This window comes from Bombina bombina, chromosome 6, assembly GCF_027579735.1.
Source record: "Bombina bombina isolate aBomBom1 chromosome 6, aBomBom1.pri, whole genome shotgun sequence".
NCBI lineage: Eukaryota > Metazoa > Chordata > Amphibia > Anura > Bombinatoridae > Bombina > Bombina bombina.
Window position 1 is genome coordinate 1,002,794,906 of NC_069504.1, and position 9,445 is coordinate 1,002,804,350.

Below are 9,445 nucleotides of genomic sequence, written 5' to 3' on the forward strand. Positions count from 1 at the left end.
ATATGGTTGTTTTTATTTTATTTAATTTGTTTTTTAATTTTATTTTTGTTTTTGAAGAAGAACAGGTCGAATTGACACTGCAACCACTAGTCGAGGACACCATCAATCAAGAAGATGATGATGATGATGAGACACAAATACATGGTCACACACAGGAGGGACCAACACCACCTGATTTGAATACACCTGCTGCAAGTCCAATGGTCAACGAATCTGACATTGATGAAACAGCAGAAGAAGTCAGACAACCTCCAATCACAGAGCGAACAAATGACATACAGGCACTGACAGATATGGCATCCTCATTTAGACAGGAACAAAGTGCTTTTTTTAAGGAACTCATTGAATTACAGAAACAAAGGAACAATATTCTGAAACGTGATTCAGAAATAAAAAGTGAATATTATAAAAAAAAAATAGAAATTATGAATAGGAGATCTCAGAATTGATACACAGAATCCAAAAAATTAAGTGTATATATTTTCTGGTTTTTAAATTTTGTTGTGATTTACATTTATTTTCGCTTTGTTTGTTTTAAAGTTTGTATTATTAATATTTATATATAGTTTGTTTTGGTTATATTTTCATTACAGATATTTATCCCTTAATAAAAGAAACATTTTTGATAAATAAGCAAAAGTTTTATTTTTTCAAATGGGTGGAGTTAACTTCAATATCAAAGAATTGTGTACATTTCTTATAAAATAATTAAAACTCTGGGTGATGACATGTATTCTGAAACAAAAAAAAAAAAATATTAGAAATTCAAATACATAAAATTTAATAGAATAATACACAATTCTAAATAGTTTGCAATAATACTTACATGAAAAATATCTTTCAATAATTTCCAATCTATTTTGTACACCTGCCCTTGTAGTGTGTCTGCCTATAATTTCTTGAGGGATATAAGTGTCATCTGTGGGATCATTGGGACACTCCTCCTCTAAATTGCCTTGGGAAATTGCAATGTTGTGCAACATGCATGCAACTAGAATTATATCATTACATTTTTCAGGCGAATATTGAAGTGCTCCTCCAGACCTATCCAAAACTCTGAAACGCATTTTTAAAACCCCAAAAGTTCTTTCGATAGCACTTCTTGTGCTACGGTGGGATTCATTAAATTTAATTTCTCCTCTGGTATGTGGCATTGGGACAGGTGTCAACAGCCAAGTTCGGCATGGATAACCACTATCACCTATTTTTTCAAAAGAAAAATTGATTAGAGATTATAAATAATTTAAACATTACAATTAATCATAATTCATATATTTATTTATGACATGTATAAAGTGCAAATCAGAAAAAAACTTCCAAAAAATACAGAGAACTGATTGCATTATAATTAGATTATATGGAAATAAGTTCATATTTACCTAATAGCCAACCGTGTGGCATGTTGCCCTGTTCAAAAGCAGAAAATAGTGCAGATTGTTTTAGGATGTGGAAATCATGACATGATCCAGGAAACCCAGATCGAACAGCCCAAATTCTAAGGTTTGCATCACACACAGCCTGTATGTTTAGGGAATGAAAGCTTTTCCTGTTCCTATATTGCTCCTCCCTTAGGGATGGTGGTCTAAGAGCAATATGGGTGCAATCTATAGCACCAAGAACATTGGGCATACCGGCTACTTGGTAAAAGTTGGACTTCACTGTATGCCATTCATGCACATTCCTAGGAACATAAATAAATGTAGAAAGATGTTTTAGAATTGCTTTTAAAACAATTGTTAAATGGCGGCAAAATGAAGGCTGACTCATGCCCACAACATCACTGGATACAGCCTGAAAAGATCCGGTTGCCAAAAAATGTAAAACTGCGAGTAATTTCAAAAGTCCAGGTATTGCCCTTGTTCTTCTGGTTCGGGGATCAATGTCATTTTTAATCAGAGAATATAGATTCAAAATGCTTTCTCGGTTTATCCTGAATTTGCGCTTAATTTCACGATCGGATAATGCCTCAAGTCCACAACGGGGCAAAAACAATCGAGGAACTCTTTGCCGTCTCCGGAACATATTTCCATCATTTTCACGATTTTCATGGGACTGAGCAAGAGAAATAGCGGCCAAAATCAAAAAAAAATCCATCTTCTATGAATAAAATATGGGAGTAAATTGTAAGTTCTCCTACTTGGTTATGGAGTATTTTCACGGTCGGATTTATAGGAGAATTATAGGTTCTCCTTTGGCGCAAAATAATGATAAATATGATTTTCGACGATTTGTTGGGAGTATTTCTAAAAATACGACTGAAATCCATTGTTTTTTGGCTGTATTTGGCGCACCTGTGCGCCTTGGCGAGAGCGGAAAACTGGTCATATTTTTAGGTCGTATTACAGCTTATTTTGGGCGTAAAATGTGTTGATAAATAGGAGAATAAATCCGACAGAGTAATTATAGGCGCAAAAGTAGGAGAATTATGATGATAAATAGAGCCCCAAGAGCTAGAGCAGCAATGCACTACTGGGAGCTAGTTGCAAAAAAATCCCACTGACTTCTGACTTCAGCTCAGAGTTTATGCTGCCGCCCTCAGAGCTCGGTGAGTCCGATTGACTACTGCCCGCGCTGCAAACACACTGCTGTCCCACTTAATGACTATACATGCAGTTACAAGCCAATTAAGGAGACTACACATGCAGTCAGGAACCAATGTGCTGCTAAAGCCGCCAATGGGAATAGTTTCAGTTCCCACTAAGCTGCGCCAATTGGTTAAGATGATCTGTGACCCACAAGGTATCAATCACATGTTAACCATGTGATATGCATAGCAGGCAGGTGGAAAGTCAGAAACTAAAAAAATAAATTGAAAAAAATTTGTGCTGAAGCAGGGACACACCTACACACTGCTGCCGACACACTAGTGTGTCCCGACACACAGTTTGGAAAGCACTGCTCTAGATCTAGGGGGGGGGGTATCAATATTTCCCATTTTTCAAAAAACCTTTCAATATTAGTTTCTAATTTGAACCAAATATCATATTGTTCTTTAAGAAATTGCCTATATATGGCCCGTTTAAAGACTTTGAACGATGGTGCATTCCTACTCTTCCATCCCTTCAAAATAAGATTCCTTCCAATTAAGATTGCCATAGTCAGGAATTTTCTCTGTCGATAATACCATAATTAAAAAAATAATCTGTTCCTCTTGTAAATTAATTTGAATATTAAGAATCTTATTAAGCCAGAAGTTTATCATTCTCCAGATTTTTTGAATCTTTGGGCATGACCAAAGGCAATGTAAGAGATTTGCTCTTTTTTGTCTACATTTCCCACAAAAATTTCCTTCCCAAGTGGTTCCCCATTTAGAAAAAAATTTCAGGCGTAATATATGCCATCCATATAGTCTTAATATGTTGTTCTCGCATGACTGTCAACAATGATGCCTCCTCTACTCTCTCCATATACTTTTCAGTACTATTTGTTCGTTGAGATCATCAAAATACAATTCTCTCCATTTTGCAATATCTCTATCAAGATAAATGTTATAGTCTTCACTGTTCACCAAATTATATAATAATGAAATTGAATAGTTGCCCTTTTTAAAGGCGTTTGTTACTGGTGCTAGTATTGGGGAGTCCCAAGTTCCTCCAAATAGCTTTATGAGTTTCAGGCAGTTTTGCTTGCATTGCAAAAAGGGAAAATAGTGTTCATTTGGCAGTGAAAAATTATTTTTAACAATTTCAAAGTCTATTATTTTAGGTATTTCCTGATCCTTATTTATCATTTGGACTGCATTAACTAATCCATTATCTCTCCATTGTGAGAATATTTGGAGGATAGCCCTGGTTTAAATTCATAATTACCCTAAATAGATAAGAATTGAGATACAGCAAAGTTGATTTTTAAGTATTTAGAAATCATATGCCATGCCAAGATTGTATCTTTAAAAAATTATATTCTTTTAATGTTTATTGATGTACAATATTTTTTAAGAACAAAGGTTTAACTAACTGAGTTTCAATCTCCCCTAATGTAAAATCATTACTCTCCAACAACCAATATAGAGCATTTTTCGACACTGCTACTAAATTGTAAATTTCTATATTAGGGAGAGCTATCCCTAAATATTTCCTCTTAAAGACTAATTTTTTGTAACTAATTCTTGGTTTCTTGAGAGCCCATCTATAGTTTTTAATAGCAATATCAATCTTCTTAATTTCTGGTTTCGTAATCAACAAAGTTATATTTTGAAATACATAAGAACCTGTCAGGGTGCCAGGAATCAGACTGAGATGAGAAGTGCAAAAATAATCACACCTTTATTAATAACAAAAAATAATAAAAAGTCCACAAGTCAAATAACAAGCCAGGAGTCAAAGCTAGAGCTGGTAGTCAGACGAGCCGAGTCAGGAACCAGGAGGGACGTCAGACAGCCAGGTAATACACAGGAACTCACAAACAGGTCTGAGACATCGCAAGGACAAGGCCTAATGAACAGAGGCCCTTTAAATAATAAGTGATGACATCACAATTCTGAGACTGCAACCTGTCTCACACGGATGATGTACAACAGTCTGGCCATAAGAGGGCGTGCAGGAAATGAGCAGCATAACACACTCTGCACCAGATTCAGCAAGAAAATGTAAGCAAAATGGCTGCCAGCAGCACATGGCAAAGCAGGGAAAAACCCCTGACAGAACCTAAGTAAAGCAATCATCTTAAGTAGATTTATTTTGCCATAAAGAGAACGAGGAAGAGATTCCCATTGTTTAAAATTGTTTACCCCATTACCAATATTCAGTATATACCACTCTTCTGGGTTGACTGATATTTTAATTCCTAAATAAATTAAAAAGTGTTTTACTTCATTGAATATTTTAGTTTCAGATTCTTGTTTTTCTGAATCCATAATATTTCTGATTTACTCTTGTTAATTTTATAACCTGAGAATGATCCAAATATCTTTATAATCTGACAGATAATGTTAAAATTTTCCTTTGAGTTCCTAGAAAATACTAATAAGTCATCGGCATACATTGCCAATTTGATAACCTTTTTATTTAATTCTATTCCCTGTATGTCTTTCCTTAGTGTAATCAAAAGGGGTTCTAATGCAATATTAAAAATTAAAGGAGAAAGGGGGCATCCTTGTCTTGTACCCCATAATAACGAAAAATATGGAGTTTTATTACTATTTATAACCAGTGCATCTTTAGACTTCCTGTATAAAATCTCCATCATGTTATAGCAATTACCCAAATATCCAAACTTATTAAGGGAAGAAAGAAGGTGATCCCATGTGATTGAATCGAACGCCTTGCAGGCATCTAATGATATTATAGATAGGTCTTCTTGGTTTTCTCTCTTGTTATACTTCTTATTATACCAATAATCTAAAATAGTTAGGAAAACCTTTCTTAAGTTTATATTGGACGATCGCCCTTTCATAAACCCTGTTTGATCAGAGTAGATAATTGTATCTAAAGAAACCTGAAATCTTTTTGCCAGAATGCTTGTTATGATCTTATAATCAATGTTTAAGAGTGAGATTGGTCTATTAGAGTCAATTATATAAGGGTCTTTCCCCGGTTTGAGAATAACAATAATTGTGGATTCTTTAAAATCATCTAGATGTTTGAGGTCTCCAGACCAAAATCTGTAATTTCTTCTATAAGTATTTTATAGAATTCTGACGGAAGACCATCTGGTCCCGCGCTTTTATTATTGGCAAGATGTCAAATTGTTTGTTGTACTTCTTTTTCCAAGATCGGCTCATTAATTTTATCTGATCGTACCTTATCTATCCTTGGGATTTCAATAGATTCCCATAATTTTTCCTTCTTAGTCTCATCAACTGATTGTACTGAGTATACTTCTTAGAAATGTTCAAAGAATATTTTCTGTATATCTTTTTGGTTAGTCCATATAGCCCCCATTTCTTCTATCTTAGTTATAAATCTGGGTGATTTCTGATTTTTCACTATTTGATCTAAAAATGTACGCGCTTTATTACCAAATCTATAATATTGCGAACATATCTTCATATTCTCTTTAATTTTGTTTTGAGCAAATAATTTGTCTCTATTTTCTTTAGCTTAAACATACTTTTTCCAATTATCTGCACTTTTTTTGTTTATATATGTAGCATACATATTTATTAGGCACTTAGTCACTTGTTTATGATAATTTGTATTTTTCCTCATTTTTATTAAAAAAGCTGTAATTTCTCCTCTTAATACTGCCTTAGCAGTTTTCCAGAATATGTTGGTTTTGTCAAGGTAATTATTATTGAATTTATCATTGTCTGTCCACTTTTCTTTTATGAAATTTATAAATGTAATGTTATTTAATAAAAATGTAGGGGAAAAAAATTGATTAGACTTTTTTGCCTTTATTTGTGAGGTTAAGAGAGATAGAAATGGGGGCATGATCTGAAATAGTAATAAGATCAATACTTGCTTCTTGAATACTATCCACTAATTTATCCGAGACCAAAAAGAAATCTGTCCTTGATAGCGATTTACTAGATTTCGATAGAAAGGTGTATTTCCTATCATCTGGATGTATAATTCTATAGATATCCTGAACTCTTAAATCTCACTGTAATTTCTTAACAATGATACCGTCCCTTTTCCTTCTAGCCTGTACATTTCTATCAGAGGCTTTTATACCTCTTTGTATATCTTGATTCCCTTTACACCTATCCAATATCCTGTTAGGAGTGAGATTAAAATCTCCACCTAAAATTCAATAGGTGTCTGAATATATAATTAATTGATCTTGTAAATTCTGCCAAAACATGTATCTTCCTCATTTGGGCCATAAACATTGTAAATTACCAGTTTCTTATTCTCAAATTCTATTTCCACCAGAATATATCTTCCTTCTTTATCTCTAACTATATTATTTAACTTGTATTCAAGTGATTTATTTAGAAGAATTGCCACTCCTTTTTTTCTTTTGATAACATGGAGTAAATATAACTTCCTTCACCCATCCTCCCTTTAATTTGACAGGCTCCTCCTCTTTTAGATGTGTTTCTTGTAATAATACAATTTTGGCTCCAAATTTAGATGTAAACAGTGCATCTAGTTGTTTTACTAAATCTTCATTATTTGTGTTCTGTGTGTTAACCCCTTCATTGAGCCCAACCGGAGTCTTTAATGAAGATCTATTACATTTTTTTCATGATTTTTACTTCTAGAAGTCATATTTGGTGAATTCAATTTACTTTTATTTATACTGTATATCTATCCATATGAAAAGTGAGAGAGAAGGGAAAAAAAAGTGAGTGACGTAACCACTATGCCTATAACAGATATTAATAGTCCCCAATATCGTGATTTATTTAGTGTATATCCCTAGGCCCCAAGTTATCAAGGTCTGTCAGACCTGATCCGACAGTGCGGATCAGGTCCGCCAGACCTCGCTGAATGCGGCGAGCAATATGCTCGCCGTATTCAGCATTGCACCAGCAGCTCACAAGAGCTGCTGGTGCAACACCGCCCCCTGCAGACTCGTGGCCAATAGGCTGCCAGCAGGGGGGTGTCAATCAACCCGATCGTACTCGATCGGGTTGATTTCCGGCGATGTCTGTCCGCCTGCTCAGAGCAGGCGGACAGGTTATGGAGCAGCGGTCTTTGTGACCGCTGCTTTATAACTGCTGTTTCTGGTGAGTCTGAAGACTCACCAGAAACAGGGGCCATCAAGCTCCTTACGGATCTTGTTAAATAGAGGCCCTAGTATTAGCCCAAAAGGCACTTTGTCACTTATTTTTTTCATTCCTTTTTTTCTTCTTTTTTTTAAACAAATATAAGCGTTTTATGCTCGATTTAACCCTTTATAACGTTTTAACCAAGATATCTATACACAATTCTTGTCTTCAAATTAATTGTGTACCACCAATGTGTGAGCTTAGAACTATAGCTACTAGGTCTAGCAGTTAAAACAACCTTATCCAATAATAATTAACTGTTATATCTTGGCAATAGTTGCTCTTGCCTAACAGTTTTAAATCATATAACTTTCTATATAATCTTATGTGCCATCAACATTTATATACCTTCTGAAAATTCTATTATTTTTTTGACAAGGAAATAACAGGGTTATTCTAAACAGGTATCATTACATAGGTATAAAACCATTTATATATATCTATATTCAAATATAAACGTATCTGTGTCAGAAAACAAGTAAAAGTAGTTCACTCCCAAACCTGAATCAGTGAATATCCTTGATTTAAACTGCTTAGGACCTGTTTCCAGAACTTAAACATGCGTATATAAACTTCTTCCCTAAAATTTGAATACTGCCCATAAATATATATATCCCAGACACAGGTATTTAACTATCTATACATCTTAGGCCACTGAGTTAATAACTTCACACCTTTATAGCCTGCTCAGATTCCTATATATGCCCAATTTTCCTACTTATAAAAGGCAGTACGAAATGAGTTTTGGAACTATTATATCTTATGCTTTATCACACATTATGGTCTTATTTTAGTCTTCAATGACCATTCATCCTATATCTGAGTGATTTTAAATATTGAGCATTGATAAGAAATTACCCTTGTTTGTACATTCACTAAATATTATGACAATATTAATAGTTAGGCCTATCAAAATAATTATCGTTACAAAACTATTAGCCCACCTCAACAGTAAGGCATATACCAGTGTTTCAAATATATGTAGTTTCAAATATATGTGATTTAACTTCTGAGACCTATAAATTAGATGCCAAGTGGAGATTACTCCCCCACAAGACCCTATCTAGGCATATTTAACCTGTAAAGTGGGCAGCTAGCTGTTAATACAAATACATCCCCTATAAATACATAATTAGAGGCTTATTTCTACGTAGCTATTCATAAACATAAATATTTTCCATGATTATTGAGCCACATGAGGCACTTTAGTTATATATGTGTATGTCCGCACATATATAGCACACCCTTAAAGAAAACAATAAGCTTATAAATAATCTCCACACTTGTGCTTGACTTCATTTGCAGAGTAGTTGTTAAACGCATCTCAACCGGTGTGGTTAACTTTAAAAGATGTGATCATATAGCTGTCCCAAAAACATCCTTTTTTTTCTTTTATCTTTTGCCTCTTTATAAAAAGTTATATCAATTTCTCAGCAGATAAAGTTCCACAGAGAATATATGCTTTAAGATATCTCAATGAAGGTTAGCTTCTGGAACAGGGACGTCAGATACAGTTCCAATTTTATCTCTAAATATCCATAGTCCCCTTTTCCTTCAGAGTTTTAAATCTTCAAGAGTCACTGTCTTAACCCTACTTAGCTGAAAAATAGGGGTATTTATCAAGGTATAGTTATAATTTGAATGGTCACCAATTTGTAAGGTAACTCTAAGGGGGCTTTTTTACTCTCTATGCCCTACTCTTGCAGGAACTCACCCATTTTAGCCCCTACTGATAAGGAGTTATACATTTCTTAGTTGACATCATCCAATGTTCGAACCAATATT

The 9,445-nt window shown here is 34.2% G+C and overlaps 1 long non-coding RNA gene across 1 annotated transcript; it reads right to left on the bottom strand.

Moving 5' to 3' along the window:
* Nucleotides 1–619: 619 nt before the first annotated feature.
* On the bottom strand, nt 620–1,171 carry LOC128662409 (uncharacterized). Its single transcript, XR_008402774.1, has 2 exons — nt 827–1,171; nt 620–735 (listed from the first exon to the last, which is right to left on the bottom strand). It is a non-coding gene; the product is annotated as an uncharacterized LOC128662409 (long non-coding RNA).
* Between the last annotated feature and the right edge of the window lie 8,274 nt (nt 1,172–9,445).